Here is a 25983-nt window from a genome sequence, read left to right on the forward strand (position 1 = left end):
AGGGGCCCCGGTGCCTGTCCTCCCCCACTGTCCCCACGCAGCCCTGCAGCCCAGCCTTCGGGACAGCTCTTGGACTGGGCCAACCAGGGCTGAGGAGTTTAAGCTTTGTTAAGCATTCTCTGCCACTGCCTCATGAATCTTTAGTAAATGAAGATGAATTTTCCACGATAAGTAAAGCCTCAGAGGGAATGGGCAGTAGGGGAGAAAGGAGTGCTCACGCGCCCCGGAGGACAGCCCCCGCCACTGAGGCAGGGATGCTGGGCAGGATTCTCAGTTTGCTCGGATGCTCTAAGCCCACAGGACCTCTCCCAGATTTAATACAGGAAGTGGTGAGATGCCCCTAGCAGGTTGCACAGGAAGGAGCTAGATCAATACCACCCTGACGAATAGGCAGGGGCAGAAGCAGTGCAGGACGGGTTGCCCTCTCTAAGATCTAGAGGGTTCTATAAAGAGCCTTGGCTAGGAGTCCAGAGGTGGGGTTCTGGTTCTGGCTTTCTCACTAATGAACTGGGTCTACTCTCTTTTCTTGGATGTAAAATAGGATTATTGCTACATGCCCAGCCTACTCCACTGGGCAGTGTGCTGCTAATCAATGAGAAGGTGGATTTGAGGGGATCCCTGGATGGCTCAGTGGTTTAGTGCCTGCCTTTGGCCCAAGGTATGATCCTGGGGTCCCGGGATCGAGTCCCACATCAGGCTTCCTGCATGGAGCCTACTTCTCCCTCTGCCTGTGTCTCTCTCTGCCTCTCTGTGTGTGTGTGTGTGTGTGTGTGTGTGTGTCTCATGAATAAATAAATAAAATCTTTAAAAAAAGAGAGAGAGAGAAGGTGGGTTTGAAGGCACCCCTCTATATGGCACATTGAGGATCTGACAGTAGAGAAAGGGACTGTACGGTGGTGGCAACAGGGCTGTTTCTAGACAGCTTGGAACATGGCTCCCCTGGGCTTAAGGCATACCGCGTGGAGTTGCCACACTGATTAAATGAGATGCTACATTAAAAATGCCTCGCTGGCAGCTGTGTTCGCTCTATCAGTGACCATTGTCATCACTAATAAGATACAGTCCTTTCCAGCTCTTGACTTCAGAATGTCCTTGGTTGGAGTAATCCCTCCTCCCAGAGAAGAGGCCTGCCTTCTCTGAGGCCCCCGCCACCCACCATCCTGCCCCCGCCCCTCCCAAAACTCGCCCCCGGAGCTCTGCCTGGGGTTGGAACGTCCCCCAGAGCCTCGGGAAGGCCTTTTTGGGGGCCTTCTACCCCAGGCCCCACCCTAGGTCCCATTTCTTCCCTAAACTGGCTCTGACTCACCCCAACCAACCTGCACCTCTGGGTGCCTAAAAGGTGCTTTGTCCTTTCCCAGGGTCTCCCGGTGTTCCCCCTTTCCTCTTTGTCCACCGTGGAGCTCTCTGCCCCCTTCCCACCCCTCCCACCCCAGCCACCTGCCATCTGACCAGCGCCACATCCTCCTCCTGGCTGTGCCGTCCCCCAAGGCACCTGGACCTGTGGTGCCAGCGGGACCTGCGGCGGCTGCTCAGCCTGGCCTCACAGAGACACCAGTACTCCTCCGTCTGCTCCCAGCACCCAGCACCACCCTGTGCCTGGAAGCCTGTTACATCTGGTGCCCCTCCCTCCCTTTTCTGCTTTTCCCCTCTTGCCTCTGATCCCCCTCCCCCACCCGCATGAGGGCTTCTCAACCTCAGTCCTTTAGGTCGTCTTGTGCTTGTAGGATGTTTAGCAGCATCCCTGGCCCCTCCCCACTGGATGCCAGTAGCAACTCCCCGCCCCCCCCCCATCCAGTTGCAACCACCCACAATGTGTCCAGACACTGCCAGATGCCTTCTAGGGGGTCAAAACCACCCCTACTTCAGAAGCACTACCGTTCACCAGTCCCCTTTGGGCCTAACCACCCACCCCAACTTTCTCTGTGGGATTCTTTTTCCCTCTCCCTGTCCCCTTCCTCATCTCAGAGGGATGTCCCCCTGCACGACCACCGCCACCACTGTGCAGCCCAAACTGGGCTAAGCACCTCCTCTGCCTTGAGCCGCTGTTCTTCCTTGTGGCTGCTCAAAGCCAAGGCCACTCAAGATGGAGGCAGAAAATGCAAATTGCACACAGTGAAATGCTTTGCTGGCGCCTGGGGTTCCTTTGTTTTCTGCTCAGTAGAAAAGCAGGGAGCCGGGTTGGACTTCGGGAAGCCCTGCTGGGGGTCCAGGGAGGCCACGGCCACACCCCTACTAGTCCCCACTGCACCTCAGCCCTTGCCCTTCTTGATGCCAGCTACCTCCCAGGGGGTGGAGGAAGGCAGGAGTGGTCTGGGGCTGGCCTGGAGGGGGCTGCTTCGTCCAGGATAGGAGCCTGAGCAGGAGCTCTGCTCTGCAGAGGTATGGAAGGCAGGTGGGAGCGAGGTGGAGTCAGGCCTTCTGAGGCCCACGTCTGTTCCAGGCTAGCACCTGAGCGGGCACGAAGCACTTTCCCAGGAGGTCACCTTCTAACTTGTCAGGGCCTCTCCTGCTAAACTCTGCTCTGGAACCTGCTTCCCCAATCCTCCACACACTTGACCTCCCATCCCTGACACTTGACACTCTCTAGAGGATCGAGGGCACGTTTTCAATCCTTCAGCATCTTCACGAAGAACTCAGAAGAAACCCTCATGCCCATTGTAAAGCCCCTTCACCCAACATCTAGCCCAGCTCCTAGCCTGTGGGGCCCGGTCTGGACTGGCTCTTCCCTGCATCATCTCACTGGGGGGATGCCAACACCCTCCCCCTTTAACTAGCACCCTCTTCCCCATTAGACCAACTTAACCCAACAAAAATGGCTTCACACAACAGCCAAACAGATGTAGGCATATAGGCTATTAAGCTCTAGATGAATAGCTATGAAAGGATGCCCCCCTGCCCCAGCGCTGGACAGGCCGACTTCTCAAGGCCCTGGCCTTGACTCGGGAGTTGAGGACTTGGTTGCACTTGCCTCTTTGGCTCACAGCATTCCTATAGGCAGCACGGGCGCATGGCTGCAGCACCAGGCAAAGTCCCCAGTCCCAGCGACCTGGAGTCAGAGGGATCCCATGCAGGGCATGTTGACAGGATGTGTCTTTGTCTCCAGCTTCTCCTCATGGCCCCTCCACCTACTTCCTCTTGGATCCCCTGATAGGGCCACGTTGGAGGGAGAGGGACACTGGGCAGGACTTGGGTTGATGACAGTCTGGAAACAAGAAGTCTGGTCCTCCCTCTCTCCCTTTCTCTTCCCTCCCTCCTCCCTTCTTTCCTCCCTCCCTCCCTCCCTCCATCCCTCCCTCCCCCCTTGCCCTGTTTATCTTCCTAAAGCACTCCTCCTGTCCTGCATGCCAGCATCCGGAAACCTTCAGTGGCTCTGCACAGCTCATCAGATGCCACCCAGTTCCTCACCCTGGCATTCAAAGCCTCCCCCATCCAGCTCTCCCCTCTCAACCTCCTGGACCTCCCATAGCCCCCAAGGCACCCCTCAGATCCAGCCACAGCTTTTACTTCCCTGAGCATCCCACAGGGACTAAGCATGTCCCCTCTCCCCATCATCCTTCGTCCTTTGTCCTTTGGGTCACTGAACACTTGCTGTGGGTCAGGCCTCACGTTCAGTGCTTTCATTTTTTTTTTTAATTTTTATTTATTTATGATAGTCACACAGAGAGAGAGAGAGGCAGAGACATAGGCAGAGGGAGAAGCAGGCTCCATGCACCGGGAGCCTGACGTGGGATTCGATCCCGGGTCTCCAGGATCGCGCCCTGGGCCAAAGGCAGGCGCCAAACCGCTGCGCCAGTTTGTCTGATGTCGATCTCATACACATCTCTGAGATTGTTGCTGTGATGAACCCCTTCTACAAACCCGGGAACTGGGGCACGGAGGAACTAGGAACTGGCCCAAAGTGACATCAGTAAGTGACAGAACCCAGCCTTGGCCCTAGACAGTGTGAGTGTAGTCTCCCCTCACCTCGAATACCACATTCTCCTGTCCCCTCCCCCTCCTCCTTCCCGTCTTCCCCCCTTCCTGTCCCCCTCCCCCTCCCTTTCCTCCATCCTGCACCAGGACTCCTGCAGAAGGCTCCTCCTGGCTCCCTGCTGCCCTTGCTCCCGGTTTGCCCCCCTTCATGCCCACCAGAGAGCTTTTCAAAAATCCAAGTTGGTCCCCAGGGCCTGGCTCCAGGATCTGAACCTGCACCTGTGACACTCTCTCCTCTGCCCAAAGCCTTCAGCAGCTACCTCTTCCACACGCAGGCAAGCTCTCCACACTCTGGCCTCATTAGGTCCAGACACATGGCCCTCCCAAATCCTGCTCTCCTCCTGCCCCGTGCAGCCCCTGCTTCCCAAGGCTGCTTGCCCTGTCATGCCTTACACCTTCCCACGTGATGTCCCCTTCACCTCAACCCCACACCGGGAGGCAGTCATGCAGGTGTCCTTCAGGCCCCTGCCCAATGTGACTTCCTCTGTGATGGAGTCATCCTCCATCCTCTGGATCTGGATCCTCCTCCTCAGATTGTGAGCCTCCACAAGTCAAAAGAGTTCTCAGCCACCCATCCCTACCAAGCGCACCTGCAATGCACCTGACACCCACACAGGCCCCAGGGACCCAGGCCTGAACAAGATTTTGACCTTCAAGGAGCTCACTGTCTAAAAGGAAGAGAGCATAAAAATGGCCAATTTTGAAAAAAAGCAATAAATACCATGAGAGAGGTGGGCATGGGGTGGGTGCTGGGGGAGCCCAGACAAAGGGAACCATACCCATCCAGGGCAATGCCCAGCCTGAATGCAGAAGGCTGTGGAGGAAGCTGGTAGGCCAATAAACGAGGTCTCTGAGAAGGAAGAGGGGCCCCACGGCAGGGGGGGGGGCTGGCATGCACAGAGGCACAGAGCGTGGTGTTCCCAGGGGCAAGAGGTTCCAGCCTGTCAGAGAAGTTGGAGCAGGAACACAGAAGCACAAGAGGCAGGAAGGATAGTGATGAGGCGGCCTCCATGAGGGTGGCCTTGGGCTGCACATAACAGACGTCATGAGCAGTGGCTCAGCGGAATGGGAGAGGGGGTCTGGGATCGGGCAGGCCGGGGCTGGCCCAGTGGCCAAGAAGGCAGAGCCCCCCTTCCTGGCCTGCCATCCTCGGGGCCACAGCACGGCCACTGTGCTTCGGAGCCTCACGCCGTCTCTCCAGCAGGAGATAAAGCAGGAGGGGCAAAGGTTAAAGGATCTGTGCTGATAGAATCTGCCTTTTTATTATTTGTTTAAATCACGCTAAAACACACACAGCAGACTTTATCGTCTGTAATGCAGTCGTGTTAAGTACCTTCGCGCTGTCGCGCCGCCGTCACCATCATCCGTCTCTGGCCAGGAGTGTCGAAGTTCCCTTTCATCTGGCAAACCTGAAGCTCTGTCCCCACTAAACCACTGCCTGTGTCCCCCTCCTGTCTGCCCCAGCACCTGCCTTTCTATGTTCTGTCCCTATGAGGTTGACTGCTCTAGGTACCTCGTGGCCGTGGTATGGGACAGTGTTTGGCCTTTCATGACTGGCTTATGTCACGTAACATAGTGTCTTCAAGGTTTATCCGGGCTGGATCCCTGGGTGGCTCAGGGGTTTAGCACCTGCCTTCAGCCCAGGGCGCGATCCTGGAGACCCGGGATCGAGTCCCACGTCGGGCTCCCTGCATGGAGCCTGCTTCTCCCTCTGCCTGTGTCTCTGCCTCTCTCTCTTTCTATGTCTATCATAAATAAATAAATAAGTCTTTTAAAAAAAAAAAAAGGTTTATCCAGGCTGTAGCAGGTGGGAGAATTTGCCTCCTTTTTTAGGCTGAATAATAATTCCAGTGTGTCAAGAGACCGCATTTTGTTTACCCGCTCACCTGTCAGCGGACACTAGGGCTGCTTTCACGTTTTGGTTATTGTGAATAGTGCTGCTGAGAACACGGGGTGTATGGATACCCTCTAGGGTCCCTGCGTCCAGCCCTTCTGGGTCTGAGCCGTGATGCAGAACTCCTGGTTTTCATTTTTGAGGAGCCCTCATACTGTTTCCCATACCGTTTCCCACAAAATTGCCAGTATGTGCTGAGAGGCTCCACTTGACCCCTAACAGGTTTGTTTTGTTTTGTTTTTAAAGATTTTATTTGTTCATGAGAGACACAGAGAGAGAGGCAGAGACACAGGCAGAGGGAGAAGCAGGCTCCCTGCAGGGAGCCTAATGCGGACCGATCCGAGGACCCCAGGATCACAACCTGAGCCAAAAGCAGGTGCTCAACCACTGAGCCACCCAGGCGCCCCGACCACGAACAGGTTTTAAGCATCTCTGTGTAGGTCTCTAATGTAGCAGAGTAGCAACTATGTGGTAAGCGCTCCATAAACGTGTGTGGAATGTTCACCTGACTTCTCCTCTATGTGTCCAAACCCCACACATCCTTTTAGCCCCACTGAGAGTCCTGACTCCTCTCTGGAGCCCTGCCTCCTGGAGCTGCTCCCTGTGGTCTTTACCTTCGTTACATGGCCCTTAATCTATGCACTTGAGTATTTGAGGGGGCAGGGGAGGCACCCCTTCTTGAATTCTCATTGCTCCATGTATCCGACTCCTCCTCCTGGACTAGATGCTAAGCTTCTCGAGCCCTGGCATGTGGTTCTTGACTTCAGCAGTTTCCCAGACCGGCCCAGGAGAACACGGAGTGCATCACACTCAGGTCTGTGCTAATTGAATTCCCTCATGACCGCCTCGTCGAACACAAGGCAATGGAGTGATTTCCTGGCAGCAAAAATGACCCTGGGTTTGAAACTAAAGCTTGTGGCTTCCACCCTGTTGCCTCCAACAAGACACGGAACCTGTTGCGTCCACTTCAGAATGGCTCTAAGGGTCACTCCCCTTTATGTCAATGTTTCACACATCACAAGGCCCTCTGGCATACATTATCCTTTTTAATCCTGGCAAGGACCCTATGAAGTGGCTAGGGCAGGATTTATTTAACCTGTTTTCAAGATGAGAAAATCACGGCTCAGAGAGGTTAAGTGATTTGCCCAAAATGCTCAGCTGGTAAGTGCCAGAACAGGGCCTCCAAGACTCGCTGGCTCGATGAGCCCCTCCCTGTCCAGCTCACAGGAAAGCAGGGCTGTGAAGAGTCCCTGAGAGCCTGGGCAGGAAGGTGCTTTGTGGACATCGGGGTCCTTTCTGCCTCTTCAGCATCTGTGTAGACTGGGGATGGTCTTTGTCAATCCACAGGAGATGGAATCAGACTGGGGTTTGGTCAAAGGAGGAGGATGGAAGGAAGGTCCTGCTTCTACCCGGGCACCTGAAGGCTCCAACAACTGGCAGGGCAGGGAGGGTGCTCCCAGCAGCCCGGCAGGGAGTTAGGTCCAGGGGAGAGTTTTTACCCCTGCCCCGTTCTGCGGGGAGCAGAGGCAGATGGGCACAGGTGCTTTACTTGCAGACACCTGCCGGTCACACACCTGCTTCCCTGGAACCCGCGGGCTCGGGTACCACATTTCCCCTGCCTCTCTCCTTCCTCCTCTGTGGCCAGCCCCCCATCGCCCTCCCCAACCTCCTCCTCCCCCCTCTTGCTCCCTCCTTTCACAAACATAATGAGTTTGATAAGAAATTGTCTCGTTAACAGGATTAGCCACGGAAATCTCTTGTCCCCTCCCATTCATTCTGTAATGCTCCTGTCTCGTGTCCTATAATTTTCTGCTGGTATCAGAGGCTCTAGACCACCTCAGGGATATTAATTTCTACTTGTTCTTTGATGGTGTGACTGCTGATATGCCAGGATGCCCCCCTACGGCTGCCGGGCCACGAGGCCTTGCGGGGAAATTACTCGGAGGCCCTCACAGGCTGTCTCCTTCCAGCGCCAGCCGCTCCCTGGTTCTCTGCCACTGCCACCCCCACTCCCTGCTCCCTCCCCCGACCCCTCTCAGCTTCCATTAACTTACCATAGGCCAAAGAGACAGAGCTCGCTGGAGCTTAGGCCATAGGAGAACGATAAATGAATGCCCCCGTTTTCTCCTTTCCTTCTCCTTTTCAACCCCTTCCCCTCCCCATGCCCACGCCTGTCCCTAAGAAGACTCTAGAGAGGGGATAGGCAGAGGTGATTCAGCATGGTGGATGAGTGTGCTGCTCTGGACCTGGGTTCACTTCCTGGGTCTGTGTCAACAGACTTGTCCGACCTCAACAGACACCACCTTGTCCAACCTCTCCGAGCCTCGGTGTTCCCATCTGTACATTGGAGATGAAAACATCCATCCTTCGAGGTTGTGGTAATGCACTAAGCACAGTGCCTGACACGCAGCAGGTGCTCAATTAATCCCTTTCTCCTCCTCTGCTCTTACAAAGACTGGAATTTTGTGGAGGTGAGGAATAAAGTTCTTAAAATTTACCAAGAAATTATTGTTTCAGCCCTAAGTTATACCCCCAAACTCTTTCCTTGCACCAATTCCACTCTGACTTTTGCCTTCCCAAATTTCTTTCTCTATATACATCTTTAGGGACCTATGCCGAGGAAATTTACAGCCCCGTTAACCCACAACATTAATTATGAGAAAGCTCAGTCTATAGGATGAATCCCAAGAAGATGTAGCAGGAAAAGAAGAGGCTCGCCTATGCTAGGCCCCTCAACCAGGATTGAGGGCAGAGCAAAGAGGCATCCTGAGAAAGACACCGAGTCCAGAATAGTCCATGACCTGGGGCAAAAGGGTCATGCTGGACAGAAACACTTGGGTCAGCAGGGCATTTTCAGGGAGAGGCAGAGATACAGGGAGGCCAGAGCCTGGAGGAGTTAACCTACCCCAGAGATAACTAGGAGCTGGCTAGAGTCAGACGAGGGGAGGCCAGAGCCAAATCTAGGTTGATTTGGAAAAAGCTTTGTAATTGATTACACAGAACATATCGGAGAGTGAAAGGTGAGAAATTGTACCTGTCTGGCGAAAGAGTTCAGCATTCCAGGTGCTGGGGCCAATCAGCCCAAGATAGGGAGGCAGCACGTGCCCAGGGAGCTAGCGGGACCAGAGCTGTGCTCAGAGGACACAGGCCAGTGTCACCACCAGGAATATACACACACAAAATACGGCATGCATCCTCGATTAAGCCCTCACTGTGTGCCTCGCCTAGGGTAAAGCCTTTGCCTGCGTTTCTTATTTAATGTTGGTCCACCCTGAACGATGGCCATTGTCCACAGCTAATGTCAATAAACAGACCTGGGGCTTGCAGGCCAGGGCCATAGAAATCCCATGGGGCGATTTGAGGCTTCTGTCCTCAAGGAGTTGTGGAGACAGACAATCTGGGTTCAAACCCCAATTGTGTTGTTTTCGAGCTGGGTGACCTTGGGCAAGTATCTGAATCTCCATGAACCATTTTTCTCATCTGCAAGATAGGGATCATCTTGCCTGCCTCCCCAGGATTAAATTGAGGCAATGCGTGTGAAGCATCCAGCACTCTACCTGGCACGGAATGGAAATCTGTAAATAAGAAGTACCTCCCTCACACCCTCCTCCTCTCCTTCCCCTGTGCACTGCCACCGAGGAAGACAAGCCACTGATGCAGTTTTAAGATCATTAACAAAAACTAAGTGTGTGCCTAAGCCAAGGAAGGGGTACAGTTACCCCAGGTTAGAGGAGGAGGACGAGGAGGGGGCCTGTGGGGGGGTAGGGGAGGCTCCCAACAGGTAGGGTGTCATTCAGAGCTTAAAGGTGCGGAGAAGGCAGGGTGCTGGGGAGAAGCGCATGGGCCGGTACAGTGGGGGCAGAGTACTTGTGCGTTTCATCATTTCAATAAGACAGACTCACTCGGAGAGCTGATAAGACACAGATGTTGATGGGACTGCGAACATGTCTGCCTTTCCTGACAAGCTCCCTGGCTGGCATCACTGATGCGCCGTGCAGTCTGGGTGATTAGCCTGTAAATAAAAAAGGTAGGTGTTCAAAATAACAGAATTGCCTCTGCTGTTTGAGCGATGTCAGAGGATTTTCAAGGGTTCTAAGAAGGGGGAAGTGGGATGCAGGAGGAATCCGGAAGCACCAGGACCAGTGGTCAGTCCAAGTTCCTGAGTAGCTTCGAGTCAGCATTAGGTGGGTTCTCCTTCCCCAGAAGCTGTGCAGTAATAATAATGAGAGCTATTGTTTACTGAACAGTTTACTGTGCAGCTGGACCAGGCACTTTCATGTTTGCAACCACTCCGACTCTGTGATTGGTACTATTATTAGCACGGTTTTATAGATGAGGAAACTAAGTCACAGAGGTTGAGATGACATGAACAAGGTCACATTGGGAGCCAAGGTCGGTCTGACTTCAGAGCCCAAATATGTAACCACAGAGGTAAAAGTCTAAGATGCATGTGCTCATCCATCCATCCATCCGTCCATCTGTCCATCCATTCATTTAACAAATATCATTGAGCACCACCCCATGCAGTTGTTAAACCCAAAACTGAGCCCAGAGTCATAGACAGGCAAGCAGCCCAAGCCCTCATGGAGGTCGTGGTCTCATTCATGGACATGCACGTGGCCTTTAGCAAGTGCCAGGCTTGGGCCACACCGGGGCCTGGGAGCAGAGGTGATGGACCTGCCAGCTGCTCTTGGCCTTCAGGGCCTCTGACCACGTATCATGGGAGCTGCTTCTCTCTGTAGCATGTGGACATTGGAGGCGTCCGAACCAAGCAGACACCTGGGCTGGGGAGGTGGTGAATCAGGAGGCAGACATAGGAAGGACAGAGGAATGATCTCCACTGCCATCCCAGTGCCCTTGGAGCCACACCAGATGCCTTTGAGAGGTCGCAGTACCACGCTCCTTATAGCCAAACCCCCTTCTGGGACCCTGTAAGACCAGCTTTCTCTTTCTCTGCCTCTACCTACCTGGTTGGTACCACATGGCCCAAAGAAAGGACTGGGATGGAGAGAAAGGGTATCTGTGAGATGCTGCTTCTGTGTCAGCTCACTGAGACCTCCTCGCAGCCCTGTGATACTCCCTTGTTATAGGTGAGGAGGCTGGGGCTGAGGCTCCCCTCTCAAGGACCTGCATCCAGGTCACACAGCTGCTAAGGGGCAGCACCAGTGCTTCCAGCGGCAGATCCGGGGCTTGGGAGCATATTCCCAGGTGTCACAGGGGCTTGGAAGAGTGACATGTGGTATCTTTAAGGCACCTGCATCCTATCTGGGAATACATGAATGGCTCCCATGGGCCAGTTAGGAAGCAATCAAAATGTGAGAGCTGAGGCCCTCCCGGGTCCCAGGATGTGACCCTGCCGTGGGAGCTGTGCACTGTCTGGAAAGGGAGAAGGTATCTGCATTAGCTGGACTTTCTAAGAGGGCTTCCAGAAAAAAAGAGTATTCAAGAAGGGCTTTGTTGGGGTGCAGGGGAGGTGGGTGGCACTCCCTGTGGGAAGGAGCTGGTGGGAACGCCCAGGGCAGTGCGGCACACCAGGAGGTGGCATAGCAAAAGTGAGGCCCTGCTCTGTGATTTGGGGCAAATGCTTTGAGCTCTCTGAGTGCCAGTCTCCTTGTCTATTAGAGGGGAGGGAAATCCTCTACCCCAGTAAGGCTGTAGCAAGGATTAAATGAAATAGCGTATTAGGGAGAGCCTCTGCATGGTGCCTGACATCTGTGCCATCATTCTGAGCCTCCGCCACAGAGCAAGGGCTGGGCCTATGGCAAGAGCCAGGACCCTCAAGGAGCCTGCAGTTTGGGACAGAGCCAGGCCTCTGGGGACTCGGGGCGTACTTCGTCCCCGCTGTGATGGTGCGTTAGGGAAAGAGGACATGACACAGACTCACAGGGAGGGTCTGCGGGAGTGTGAGCTGAGCTCCAGTGGGTGTGTGTGGTCAGAGTGCACTTTGGGAAGGAAGGGGACAGGTGCCCCGAGTAGCAGCCAGGGTTGGAGGAAGAAGGAGCTGGGACTTGCGGAGGAGCAGAGGAAGGCCCAGCGTGGCCGGAGTTGGAACCACCATGGCACTGAGTGGGTCCGGGAAAGGATGGTGGGCTTTGCTGCCCTGTTAAGGATTTTGGTCTAAGAGAAGCAGGAAGCCGCAGGATGGTTTACGCCGGGATCAGATGTGCATTTTAAGAGGCTGAAGTGAGTGGTGTGAATCTGACGAGGCCACGGCAGGTGTGGACATACAGTTAGTTGCCGAGTTGGCCATTCGTGGTACATGCGAAGTGCTCCGGGGCGAGTGTTCGCTGGGGAGGCCTTAGAGGTCCAGGGGGTCAGCACAGGTCTCCTACTCCTCTCGTCACTGCAGAGCCCCCCAAGATAAAAGGAAGATCCTGGCTACTCAGTGACCCGTGGCCCTCTTAGGGGCAGTGTGGTCACTGGGGGAGGGTGGAAGCCGCACTTCACAGGTGAACCCTCGGGGGTCAGTCCCCACCCACCACCCCCAGGCTCAGGGACTCAGGGTCCCCCCCACCCCCAGCCGCCTGGCTATCGGGGTTCTGTAGAAGCAAGGCTGCATTCCCGGATTGTAATAATAGTTCTTTCTATTACACCATGAGCATCTGACACACGGAGCGAGGAGCTATGAAGCCCCCCCAGTGGGTAACATAAAAGTGGGGGTGGGGGCTCCAGGGAGGCTGGGAGGCTGCCTCTCCGGCTGGGCTCTGCCCATGTGCAGCCGGAGGAGGACGAGGAAGAAAGAGGCTTATTTCAGCACCCTGTTATTATGGCATCTTGTTTTCATAGTTTGTTCAACAGACCTCTCTCCCTCTCCCTCCTCCCCCCTCGCCTCTCTCTTTTTCATCTTCCTCTCTCAGCAAATCCATTTAAATGCAATTCTATTCTTAAAGCGCCCCTCTCATGCATGTCTAATGAATGTCAGGGAAATGCTATTACAATGGGGCTGAGGAGGATCCGATCGGCAGTGTGTGTACAAGTCATTTGAAAGGAAGCCTGGGAGTGCTCCAGTTTTATTACAGCATAATTAGAAATAAAATCTTGTTGCAATAGGAGAATGAGAGATGTGTGCTAATCCTGGGGTAGAGAAGGATAGAGCTGTATTTGGAGAAAGGGACTTGGGGAGAGAGGAAACGAGCTCCTGCTCCTGTCTCCCTCCACCAGGACTCTCCTGCTGGTTCCTCTGCCCGAGCCCCTCCATCCTCGCACCCCCTCTGAGCTCCAAGTCCCTGGGGGCGCTCCAGAGACAATGCTGACACCCCTCTAGGTCTCAGCTGCCAGAAGCAGTCAATCTGCCAGGGCCCCAGGGAGCTGAGCCTGGTCCCTCCCTGGGAACCCGCACCTTCCTGCTTGCTCGAGAGGCCAGCTCATGGCAGCTGGGAGGTGGTGGGGATGGTCAGCAGCGCCCTGCCTGCAGAGCCAGAGGCCCAGGTCAAGTGGTGAGGGCCCCCCACCCCCGCCACCCTGCGAGTGATGCATGACCTCATTCACTTATGCAGTAACTACAAACTGACTCCTTCTTAGGCACCAGGCACTGTGTTGGGTATATTCATTAACTCATTTAATTCTCACAGGAAATAGGTTCAGAGAGGTCCGGCACCTTCCAGCAAGGGAGGGAAACACAGTTGGAACCCACACCCTTTTGAATCCAGATGGGACCTTTTCTGCTTCATCGTGCTGTCAACTTCCTTGGTCCTCAAGGGACCTTGGGGTTCACATCCCTCCAGGGACCCCAGCTTTTGTAGAGGCCAAAGGCAGAGGAGGTAAAGATAGGGAACCTGGCTCATCTCCCTTCCAGGACAGAATGGGGACTCCGGGGTGGTGGCAGCTCAGCACCATCAGCCTGGGGTGACAGCAGGGGTCAGGGACTGCTATATGGGTGTAGATGACTCTGACCCCAGGGGCTCAGTCCATATGGGCTCCTGTGGTCAACACTCCTCAGAGCTCTCACTGAGGTGGAGTTAAAAGGAAGAGAGACATCCACCCTTGCCTGGCCCAGCAGAGGGAAATCTTAGAATCACAAGGTAAGTGAGGTTTGGAAGGTCCCTTCAAGACCACAGGGTTCCATCTCCTTGTTCATCAGTTAGGGAAACGGGCCCAGAGGAGCACTGCAACTTGTCAAAAGTCACTCAGCAAATGCACAAGCAGGTTTCTCATTTCCCAGCCCAGTGCTCTCAGCCCCACCAGGCCTGCCTTTGCATAAACGTTTCCAGAGAAGAGATTCCCATAGGCAACATTTCTAGGTCATGGTCCTCTTCCAAGCCATATCTCAACCCTTCTTGGAAGACAGTGATTGGGTGGAGGAGTGAGGTATGGAGATGAGGAGACCACCTCAGCAGGCCTGGTTCAAAGGCAGCCGAGCGCTAGAGCTAAGCCTGGCCCATGTCCTGATCTGGCCTAGGAAAATATGACCCCTGTGGTCAGCTCTGGGAGCCTCCAGCCTTGTAGGAGAAACTGAGTCTGAGTCACACCCCATGAGAATAGGATAAGGTCGCATCACTCTAAAGTTCCCTCCACTTTGACCACGTGCCCTCTCATCTACAGACGTAGTAGTGGAGACAGAAGGGCATGGGCCTCACGGAAACATGTGAGGTGTGTTGGGCCACCCATCAGGAACCTGACACACCAAGCCCCAGCTCAGCCTGGCATCATATTTTGAAGACAAGCAGGAAGCCATGGTGCCTTCCTCAGCACCTGGGAGCCCTTGCACTAGGAAGCAGGCAGGTATACCTGCCACCTGGCACACGGAGATTACGGAATTGTGAAGCCCTGGCTCCATCATTCGCTCATGCTTTCCACCGGCCAGAGACAGGGCAGTTTCTGGCTCTGCATACCCTGTACACATCTCATAGCAGCAGAAGTCCTACCTCCCACCCATCTAGCCCCTGTCATGATCCAGATGTGTGCTTGCTGCCAGACTTCACTTCCTTGGGGAAAGGGCAGTGGGCCAACTGGCCACATGACCCTCTGTGCCTCAGTCTCCTTGCATGTCCCATGTGGTGGTAAATCAGATTTGGGTATTTGATAGGGAGTGCAGGCAAGGCCCTACCTAGGATCAAAGACCCATTCCCAGACCTGGTTCCCTGCCCACCCCATCCCTGCCCATGCCTCCCTCTGCTCCTGGCACCTGATACCCACTAAGGGGTCTTGGCTCAATCTTTCCGTACCCCTCATGCTCTCAGTGTCTATACTGGACCTGTGTGGTATACCCGATGACTTTCAGGACTACCTCGCCTCTCTCCTCCTCCCTATGCCTACTGTAAAGTCCTCACCTGTGTGTGTCTTCACATAGCAGGGCCCAGCTCCAGAATCTTAGTGCTGGAAGAGTCCTCGGAGAGTAAGCATGTCTGGATGAGGTTTGTGTTCGTTTTCTAGAGCCTCCATAACAAAATAACCAGAGTGGCAGGTTTGGTTTCTCCAAAGCCCTCTCCTTTTGCAAATGGCAGTCACTCTGTCCTCACGGGGTCTTCCCTCTGTGTGCATACATCCCTGGCATCTCTTTCTCTTCTTATAAGGACATACTGGATTGCTGCCCCACCCTATGATCTCATTTAGCCTTAATTACCTCTTTAGAGGCCCTGTCTCCCCATGCTGTCACATTGAACTTTGTGGGGACACAATTTAATCCATGACAGGGAGGATCTAGGACTTAGAGAGCCAGCCAGGCCCAGAGCTGGGACTTGAATCCGAATTCCTGACTCAAATGCCATGTGCTATCTACTATGCCGCAAATCTCTCTTGGGGTCTTGGGTGGAGGGCTTACAATCCTCCTCTGCTCCCTTGGACTCTGGAGACAGAATGGGCCTTGACTTCCCTTGGGCTTTTTAAACCCAGGCTGGCAGTTACCCCCAGGGTCTCACCATCAGCAGGAACAACAGAAAGAATGAAAGGAGGGTGATCAGCAAAGTTGGCCCAAAATAGCTTTTTTCGGCCATCCTGGTACCGGGCCTCGGGCAGGGCTAATTTCGCATGCCAGAAGCATCAACTACCCCCACCTTCCCTGCCCGGGAGGGAAGAGCAGCCCTGCCTGTGGGTGAGTTGTCTTGTTCATCTCTGAGCTGCAGGCTGACCACATTGTTTCTGTAAATCCATACTGGATGGAGCTGTAACTAGTAACTTGTATTGATCGTAATTACTCTTCTGGAATTGGGACACCCCTGAGGACCAGCGGAGGCACTTCAAGGCTTTGGCATCCTGAGGCTACCCCGAAAAAAAACTTGTACTTTGACAGGCTGAGTATCTCTTCTTTTCCAAGAAAGATTGAACAATCCTTCTGATCCTAGCCAAATCCTGGTCTCGGTGCAAAGCTCCATCCATTTCTTCCCACCTCGCTGTCCCTACTCCGCACCCCTGTTGTGTCCTGTGACCTTCCTCGTAGGGAGGGGTGGGGGCTGTGGGCAGAACAGGAGACCCCTCCCTCAGCTTCTGGTTTTCTTGCTTCAGGAAGGCCTTTGAGTCCAGAGGCCAAGAAGCACCTTCTGAGAAGCATCTCTACTGCCAGGATTCATTCATTCAACACGAGACATAAAAAAAAACACCTGAGCTCCACGTATGTGTCATGATCGCACATGCCCTGTGCACTTACATACCCCATATGACAGCGGTAACCCCTTGCCCCTGTATAGCATAGAGTACAGGATATGTCGCAGCACCTTTCACAGACTGTCACAAGGACACTGGCAAAGAATCCTGTGAACCAAGCAAACCAAGTGTGGTAGGACCCCCAACTAGGGATGAGAGAACAGAAACCCAGAAAGGTTAAGGGATTTTCCTAAAGCCACACAGTTGGTAGGAGGTAGATCTCAAACCTCCCATTTTCGACTCCAAGCACATACTTCCCCAACTGCCATCCCCTCCTCTGGCCCCTGCTCTGCCCCTGCGGCCTCCACCCGGGCCCCTATAGCGTATGTGTGGCAGGGCACGCGCACCGCTCCCTCCCATACACGTGTAGCCACCTGCCCGCGATCATACCTTCCCACCGACACATGGCATTCGGCCACGGCAGGGCTTTGCTGCCTAAGTCTGAGGCCTCCCAGAACAGATGACTGCCTACTGCCCCTGACCTCTTATGTCACCGCACAGGGGCCTCCCAGGGGACATGGCTCATCCGTTCTTTGAGTCGGTAACTTTAATGCCTTCTGATGCCGGTCTCATGTCATGCTTCCCCTTCCTGCTCAGCCACCACGCTGGCACTGGCTAGTGAGAGGAATGCCACCTCCCGAAGAGGCCAGGGCCCTGGCCACCGCCCAGAAGAGATGGACAAGTCCACCTCACAGGGAAGGGGTTGGCCAGAGTGCCTTCCAAACTGCAGCACATGGGCTCCTGGGTGGCTCAGGTGGTTAAGTGTCTGCCGTCGACTCGGGTCATGATCCTGGGGTCCTGGGATCTAGCCCCACATTGGGCTCCCTGTGCAGTGGGGAGCCTGCTTCTCCCTCTGCTGCTCCTCCTGCTTGTGCGCTCTCTCTCTCTCTCTCTCTCTCTCTCTCTGCCCCCCACCTCGGTCAAATAAATAAGTAAAATCTTTAAAGCAAAACAAAACAAAATGCACCACACTCTCTCCTGGCAGCTAGGTTTGGAGAAAGCAGCTCTGGATTGGTTCAGGAGACCCCAGTGGGAATCCTGGCTCTTCCTCTCACTAGGTGGGTGACCTGAACTAGTCCTCACCTGAGCCACAGTCTCCTCCTCCATCAAACAAGAGGAGCAGAGGGGCTTCCTGAGCTGGTGATGGCTCATCAGAGAGGGGACATATGTGAAAGGGCTTGGCCACATGGGTGCCCACTGTCATGCACCCTGGGGTGTCTCTCTTACAAAAATCATAAAACAATTTAAGACAATCCAGCTGAGCCTGGATCTGTCTCCAAACCCAAGCAGACTCTACCCATGCGGGGTGTCCAAAAGGGCCCAAGGGGAAGTTTACAGCTTTGGGTTCCTGCACACAGGTTTTCCTCCTCAAAGGCCCCAGCCATGGAAACCTCTAGCATCTGATGGGCTGAGCTTGCGTGAAGGCAGGCAGAGATGGCACTGCCCACAGCAGCTCCGTCCTCCTTCTCTGTCCACTCTGCCTCCACTATGGTATTGCGTACCTCTGGCCTCAAAGTTGGCCTTCACGCTCTGGTCTCCAGGTGACCTCTGTCCTTAGAGATCCTTCCCCTGGCGAGGGTAGCATTTCCACTCCCGTCCATTAAGACAGAGCTAGGTCCTCGGCCAGGGAAGGACGGTGGAAGGCCACCCTCAGGTATGAGAGGGGCTGTGCCTGTCCCTTCTCCCCGGGCCGGCTGCTCCGGGTCTCCACATGCTTGAGTCACCCCTGAGAAGGGTGAGGTCACTCCCGGCGGCCACCCTCCGAAGATGAGCCAGTCCTAGTTTATACTCCAGATTGCCCGGCTGCGTCATTCATTGTCTCTTCACTTCCCTTTGGTTAGCTCCACACCACCCATCCATCCTCAGTGCTGCTGGGTGTCCCAGCCGGGACTCAGAACCAAGGCAAGGATCGAAGTGGCCGAAAGGGGGAGCAGTGGGCCAGGCCATTACCATGTGGCCACAGTGGACAGAGTGGGAGAGACTCCAGGGTAGGTTGGGTTGGGGGGGAACCTCCGGACAGGAGTCCAGGCTGGAGAACCTCCTGTCTCCCTCCACCAGAGGCACCTCCTCTGCTGCCAGGATTCCTCGTTTCACTGCATGTGCACTGAGCATCTTCTCTGTGCCAGCCATGTTCTGGAGCTGGGATACTAAAATAACTCCTTGCTGTCAGCGAGAAACACCACGTGCTCTGAAGACAAACAGGCAGGGTAAGGAATTGGGCAGGGACGCAGCGCACGGTCTAATTTTGATAGAGGGGTCAGGCAAGGCCTCTCCAACGAGACGGCATCTGAGCAGAGAGACCTGCATGGGGCCAGGACTGAGCCAGGGAGAAAGCATTTCAGGCACAGAAGCAATAACCACAGCAGAAGTCCTGGGGTGGGGGCACCTGGGTGGCTCAGTGGTTGAGCAGGCGTCTACCTTTGACCCAGGGCGTGATACTGGGGTCCTGGGATCGAGTCCCATATCTGGCTCCCTGCAGGGAGCCTGCTTTTCCCTCTGCCTGTGTCTCTGCCTCTCTCTCTCTCTGAGTCTCTCATGAACAAATAAATAAAATCTTTAAAAAAAAAAAAAAGTCCTGGGGTGGAAATGGACGCACATACACTGAATTTCAAACCACCACAGGAGCTGACCTCTGAGGGATCTTGCAGCTGTGCCATTCTTTAAGCTAAGAATTTAGACATTTCCAGGTGCCTGGGTGGCTCAGTCTGACTCTTGATTTTGGCTCAGGTCATTATCTCAGGGTCATGAGATCGAGCCCAGCATTGGGCTCCTTTTGGATGTGGAAGCTGCTTGAGATTCTCCCTCTCCCTCTCCCTCTGCTCCTCTATAAATTCCTGGGAGGGAAGAAACCTTAAAGATGATCCAATCTCTTTCTCTTAACTCAATATTTAACTCCTCTATTCCCCTATGCAATATCTCAGCCAAGTGTTTCTTCAGCTTCTACTTAAATACTCCTGGCAACAGGAAACTCACTACTTCCTAAAAACACTCATCCCAATTCTTTATAATCTTGACTTTAAAATCTCTTTATTTTAACTGTGGTAGAGTACACATAATGTAAATTTTGCCATCTTAATTCTTTTGAAGGGTTAAGTTTTCATTTCAGTAGCATTTCCATGTGGTCTCAAGTTCAGAAATGTTTAAGCGCAGCTTTATCTCGCAAAACCGAAACTCCGTACCTGTGGAATGACATCTCCCCTTCCCCAGCCCCCGACGCCCCCATCACAACTTCTGTGTCTATGAAGCTGACTACTCTAGGTCCCTCACACCAGTGGGATGACACAGTATTTGTCTTTTTTAACTACCTTATTTCCCTGAGCGTCATGTCCTCGAGGTTCATCCACGCTGTAGCAAGTCTCAGACTTCCCTTCCCTTTTAAGGCTGTGATACTCCATCGTGTGTCTAGAACACCATTTCTTTGTCTACTCACCCACCGATGGACACTTGGGTGGCTTCCTCCTTTGCCTATTGTGGATACTGCTGTGAACACAGGGGGACAAATACCTTTTTAAGACCCTGCTTTCAATTCTTCTGGGTACACACCCAGACGTGGAACTGCTGGATCACATGGTAATTCTATTTTTATTATTTCAAGAAACCACCATCCTGTTTAATCTTGACTTTTGAATGCTCAAACATGATTATTTTTAAAAGTCTGATTGGATATAGTAGACACAGTGATTAGCAGTGGCAAGAGGTTTGCCAGATGTAGAGACACTCAGGGATGGGAGTGGGCTCATCTGGGAAGGCTTCTTAGAGGGGGTAAAATTGGAGCTGGTATCTGACTTTTCTGAGTTGCTGTTTCCTCGTGAGCAAAATGTGGATGAAACTACCTTAGAGTTTTGGCAAGTTCCATTCATTCGTTCTAGAAATATTTCTAGAGCAACTACTTTGCAATCAGCACTGCTTTCACGCTGAGTGCAATGAGGAACTATTGGAGGGCTTTCAGCAAAGGAGCCACATAATCTGACATTGGTTTGAAAGCATCACTGTGGCTGCATGTTGGGAACAGTTGGAGGAGGGGCAGGGGCCAAAGCAGGGAGCCAGGTAGGAGGCCGCTGTCCCTACTGTATTCAGTAATTTCTGTTCCCTTGTTCCAGAGGCTGGAATCGGGTCTGTCCAGCCCATACCCGCCTGCAAACCCTCAGCTTCTTCCTCTCCCCACCAAACAGACCCTCCAGCCTGCCTCTGAGAGCAGAGAGAGGCCTCACCTCTGCCTAGGGCAGTTCCTCCCCCTTGCAGCCCTCCGGAGCCACCGGGAGCCAGAGATTTCTAGTATTCCTCTCTCCGTGGCTCCTGCAGCTCTGGGGAGTCTCTGAGGCCCAGCTCTCTGACCTTTTTAGAAAAAGACAGAGAAGATGCTGTTGGCTCTCTTAGACCTGTGGGCAGGGCCCCTGACTTGCCAAGGAGGGTCCCCCTTTATTTATTGCCAAGCTCCTGAGGAGGAAGGAAGGAGAGAAGTTGCAGAAAGCCGGGCCCCAGGGACTGAGAGCCCCTCATCTCCTTGAGGTGGACAACCTGTGCCACCGGTTACTGAAACAGTGTGCCAAGGACTCTCACGAGCTGAATTTTCATCTGACTCTCCCAAAGGCTCTGTGACGTAAAGTCTATTTATTATCTCTGTTCTCCTGAGGGAGACATAGGACTCGGAAGTTTGGTGCCGTCATAGAGACATCAGTTGTCAGAGTGAAGGGGCCTTAGGAGTTTATCACACCCAGTGGCTCTCTGCCCCCACTGCACATTATATGACCCAAAAAGCTCTTTTTAAAGACCAGTTTCCAGGCCACACCCCCAGAGAGTCTGAGTTTAATTTTAAAAGCTTCTTGGATGATCCTAATGGACAAACATGGTGGAAAAGACACACCCAATCCACATTCTCCGTCTTTTTTTGCAAATGGGACAAATGAGGGCCTGGGAGACCCCTGGATTCCCCTGAGGTCACCTGGTGTTGGTTTCCTGGGGCTGCAGTAGCAAATTACCGAACCCAATGGCTTAATGCAGCAGAGATTTACCAGGTCACAGTCCTGGAAGCTAGAAGTCCTGAATCAGAATGTGAGCAGGGCGTGCTCCCTCTCCAGGCTCTAGAGGAGGATCTTCCTGGCCTCTTGCCTAGCTTCTGGGGTTGTTGGCAGTCCCTGCATTTGTTTGCTTACAGATCCATCACCCCAATCTCCGCTTCAGTCTTCACATGACCTTCTCTGTGTGTTCATGTGCCTGTGTCCAAATCTCCCTGTTCTTAGAAGAACACCAGTCATACTGGATTTCGGGCCCACGTTAACCCACTATGACCTCATCTGAACTTGATTTTGTTGGCAAAGATCTAACTTCCAATAAGGTATCATTCACAAGCTCTGGGTGGACGTTCATTTTGAAGAATACTATTCAACTCAGTGTACACCCCATCATTAGTGGCAGAGGCAGGACTCTGATCCAGTCTAAATCCTGTCCTGGCTTGGCCAACCACACCAGCTAGCTTGGCCTCTCTTTATCCTCTTCTTCTTACTAATGGCCTCCATCTCCTCCCCAACCCTCCCCAGCCCCCAAGCTGGCACCATTCCTGGTGGCAGGACATTGTTTTCTAACCATGGAATTGCAAAGGGGAGAAACCAGGTCCAAGACCTCTCCCTGGAGCCCAATCCAGAACCCAGGAATGATCCATGAAGACGTGATAAATCAAGCCAAACTGAATTGAATGGATGAGTGCTCCTTTATGAGGTAGTGAGAAACCCACTGACAGAAGCAACCAAGCAGAGGCTGGCTGACCATATATCCCTTTGAGAGGTGCTGCAAGGACAGTCGGTCTAGCACAGAGCTCTGGAAGAGCATAGGAAGTGGACTGATGGTCTTCACTCTGCCGCTTACTAGCTGTGTGACTACGGGTGGGTTGTGTAACCTCTCTGTGCTTTGGTTAGTAAAAACAGTAATATCCATTTCAAAGGGTTGTGGGGATTGAATAAGATAATGTTGATAAAATCCTTGCCCTGACATGTAATAGGTGCTCAATTAATATTTAGCTTTAAAAAAAGGAGACGCTTGCTACAGATCACCAGGAAAAAGTATGGCAAAGTAGGAGTATTTGTAGTAATAGTAAGAATTAAAAAGGAACCACACAGACCTCTTCCCTGGTCCTGGGCAAGTTCACAGATGATGCCACAGCCTTTGGCCTGTGACCGTCAAGCGGCATCAATGGCAGAGTCCAGCCTTAGAGCCTAAAGGAGAGTGACCCTCCCAGGTCCGCCCACGGGGACACTGCTGGCGTTTAGGGTCAGACAATATTTAATACCCAAGATGTCCAGCTTTCCTGGCCCCTGACCACCTAATACCACCAGTACCTCCCAGTCTTGGTGTCAATCACATGTGATCCCAGACACACGTTTCCAAGTAGCCTCAGGATGGGAGCTGGGCACAGAGGTCAGCCTGCCACCCTGTCTTCCTCTAGCTGGACCCAGCCTATCCCATGAAGAAGCACCCAAGATAAGGGATAGCTGCTCCTCTACCCATTTGGGGGATGGCTAGTCCCATTTAGGGTGTAGAGGATGGACTGTCCGACTGCCAGGGTACCCCATCAGAGCCAGCCTTGGGGGCCAGTTGTGTTGTGGAACCCTGGCCCCTCCGAACCCCCCACCAGCTGGCTGTGCCTCCCCCACCCGCCACCATATACCGCTCACTCCACAGGCCTCTTGCGGCTCCCTTCCCCAGCAGGACCCATCATGCGATTCTCATCAAACATGCAGAACTGATGTTGCACAAGTCCCCCCCAGAGGGGATTAACATAATACCCCTGATTTCTCCTTCCCCTCTCTCGAGTGAGCGCTGTGCACTCCCCTGGCTGCAGCCCGCCTTTGTTTCAGAAGGAGCAATACACTGTGTCTGGAAATGTTACTGCAATTAAATATGCACAAGAAGGGGGGAAGGGAGGGGGGAAATGAGGACAATGAAGGATGTGAAACATCAGATGCAGCAGCTGCTTGTTGCTATAGAAACCCCAGCTCCCCACCAGCATCAGCGCAGCACCCCTTCCCAGCTTAAAATTCCAGTAGGACCAAGTGCACCATTGTCCCAGGGTGCTGGGGGCTGAAGGATCACAGGGTCCAAGCTGCTTGGGCCGGAGCACCTGGAGGCTGCCCAGGTAGATGTGGAGGTCTTTCCTTTTTCTCCTCACCCCACCACCACACCTCCAATCGGGTACTTGTGATTGGCAGTAACACCCTCCAGTAGTTCTGCGTTCCAGTCCCAGTTACATAATAAATCACGGGAGAGCTTCCGCATTTGACTTTGGGATGTCACAACATGGAGACAAAAAGGCACATTCAGAGTCTGGTGGGGAAGCCAGGCTTTCTCTGTGCTTCCCCCGGGTCCTCTCTGACTGCTGGCAGCAGGGTTGGGCTCTCTCCCGCTCCCTTTTCATGTCTTACCCACAGCACTGAGTGGGTGGGGGATCTGCAAGGTGCAGTCTGTGTGTTGGAGGGGCGTGGCGGGGGTCCAGAGGACCGGCTGGCAGCCACATGGCCAAGGATTCATCTAGGGGGTCCTGACGATATTCCGCTCAGCAGGGACCACGTGACATCCCAGACCTAGGCCCACACAGTCAGGTGTCCAAGGGTGAAAAGACGGCAAGTGGCCTAGCAGCAGTTCACAGACACCAGACCAGGCCTTAGCTGAGTGCGAGCTGAGTGTGAGGCAGGACGTAATGGGGCTGCCTCCCACTCCTACTCCATCCCCTGCAAAAAGTGAACTGTCTTGGGCTGGGGGTTGGTAGCCATGCTGTATCCTGTGCTGGTCACATAAGGCTCATTGTTAGGTCCCTACTGCTTGGCAAAGTGCTGGCACATAGTAGGTCTAGTCCTATGCAAAGGTGTATGGGAAGGAGGGAGGGGAAATTAAGAGATCTGTAGATAAATTAAAGTTTATTAAAAACAAGAGACCAGGATACCTGGGTGGCTCAGCAGTTGAGTGTCTGCCTTTGGCTCAAGTCATGATCTTGGGGTTCTGGGGTCGAGTCCCGTGTCAGGCTTCCTGCAGGGAGCCTGCTTCTCCCTCTGCCTGTGTCTCTGCCTCTCTCTGTGTGTCTCTCATGAATAAATAAATAAAATCTTAAAAAAAAAAAAGAGAGACCACTCAGCTTGAAGAAGTTTTTTGAGACCATATTAAATAACTATTAAGGAATAAAATTCTAGACTGCTTAGCCTGAAGAAAAATCTAAAGGCGTGACAGCTCCCTTCCAGTGTGTGATGGAGTGTGTCAGTGATGTAGATTCAGACTAGTTCCATAGACCAGTTGTGACCAAGGAAGATCTCTCTAAAAGAGCTATCTATCCACTTTGGAATGGGCCACTGAATGAGGTAGCGAGTTCCCCAAATGCAGAGGTATTCAAAAGAAAGCTGGAGAACCTTTATCAAAGATGTGGTCGGGCACGTTCAACTTTTCAGCCCTGTAATTCTACAGCATTCCTTGTCCTTTGGTGAGATCCCAGTCCCCTGGCGCTGAGGTTTGTGCTTGGGGGTGGTAGGACACGACAGGATGTTTCTAGTAGAGTGAGCCAATGTTAGAGCTCTTGTTATTGGTTGAAGGGGGTGTCACTCAGCCCCCAGGTAGGAGGAAGCAGACCTCTAAATAATAGGATTTGAAAGGCATGGGGCCACCCAAAATGTTTCTTTATGAAAGCCTGGCATTCAGATATCAGCAGGTCCCTCTGGTGGAGTCAGCATCACCCTCTCCCCTATAGCTCCTTTTTTTAAGTCACTGTCATCGTCTTGATTCCAGTGCCCACTTCTGGTGGAAATGGCAGCCTGGGGCCTTCTGTGCCTGCCAGGGTAAGTAGCCTGGCCCCCAGAGACCCAGAGGGATAAAGAGTTAGCATCTCAATCTCAGTCTGGCTGGGTCTTGGGTAGGAGGGCACTGCCATGCACTGAGGGAGTCTGAAGCCGGATGCAAGCCCTGCCCCAGCCAGCAAGTCCATATTCTTCCCTTTTATTTTTTTTTTTAGATTTTATTTATTTATTGCTGAGAGATGTAGAGAGTGAGGTAGTAGAGACATAGGCAGAGGGAGATGCAGGCTCCCTGTGGGGAGCCCGATGCAGGACTCGATCCCAGAACCCCAGGATCACGACCTGAGCCGAAGGCAGATGCTCAACCACTGAGCCACCCAGGTGCCCTTTATTCTCCCCTTTTAAAATCGGTCCTGATTAGACTCAAATTCACAGTTTGCCTCAGGACCTTGGACAAGGAAATCCAGTCTACCCCTAAGTGGTGTCACAGGTCATAATCAGCAAAATGGGCTGATTCCTGCTGCCTGTCCTTCCAGCTTCCCTGCCAGGTCGTGACAGTAAGACGATGGAGGGACCAAGAAAAGCAAAGCACGGTGTCTGCATCTTTGCCTTGCACAGAACAAGCGTTCGAGAACCATGAGTCGAATTGGCATGGCACATCTGCCTCTCCATGTCCCCACTACTACTATAGCTTAGCCTCAGGTAACTGTTCGTTGAGCGAATATATGATAGAAATTGAGAGAAAAAGATTTAAGCTTGTGTGTGGCTCTG

The 25983-nt window shown here is 53.2% G+C and overlaps 1 protein-coding gene across 2 annotated transcripts in view; it reads left to right on the forward strand.

The window, feature by feature from the left end:
* The window catches only part of DSCAML1 (DS cell adhesion molecule like 1), a 344746-nt gene that overhangs the window by 216941 nt on the left and 101822 nt on the right, over positions 1-25983 (forward strand). The gene's annotated exons all lie outside the window — the stretch shown is intronic.

This window comes from Canis lupus, chromosome 5 (genome assembly GCF_011100685.1).
Source record: "Canis lupus familiaris isolate Mischka breed German Shepherd chromosome 5, alternate assembly UU_Cfam_GSD_1.0, whole genome shotgun sequence".
Classification (NCBI taxonomy): domain Eukaryota; kingdom Metazoa; phylum Chordata; class Mammalia; order Carnivora; family Canidae; genus Canis; species Canis lupus.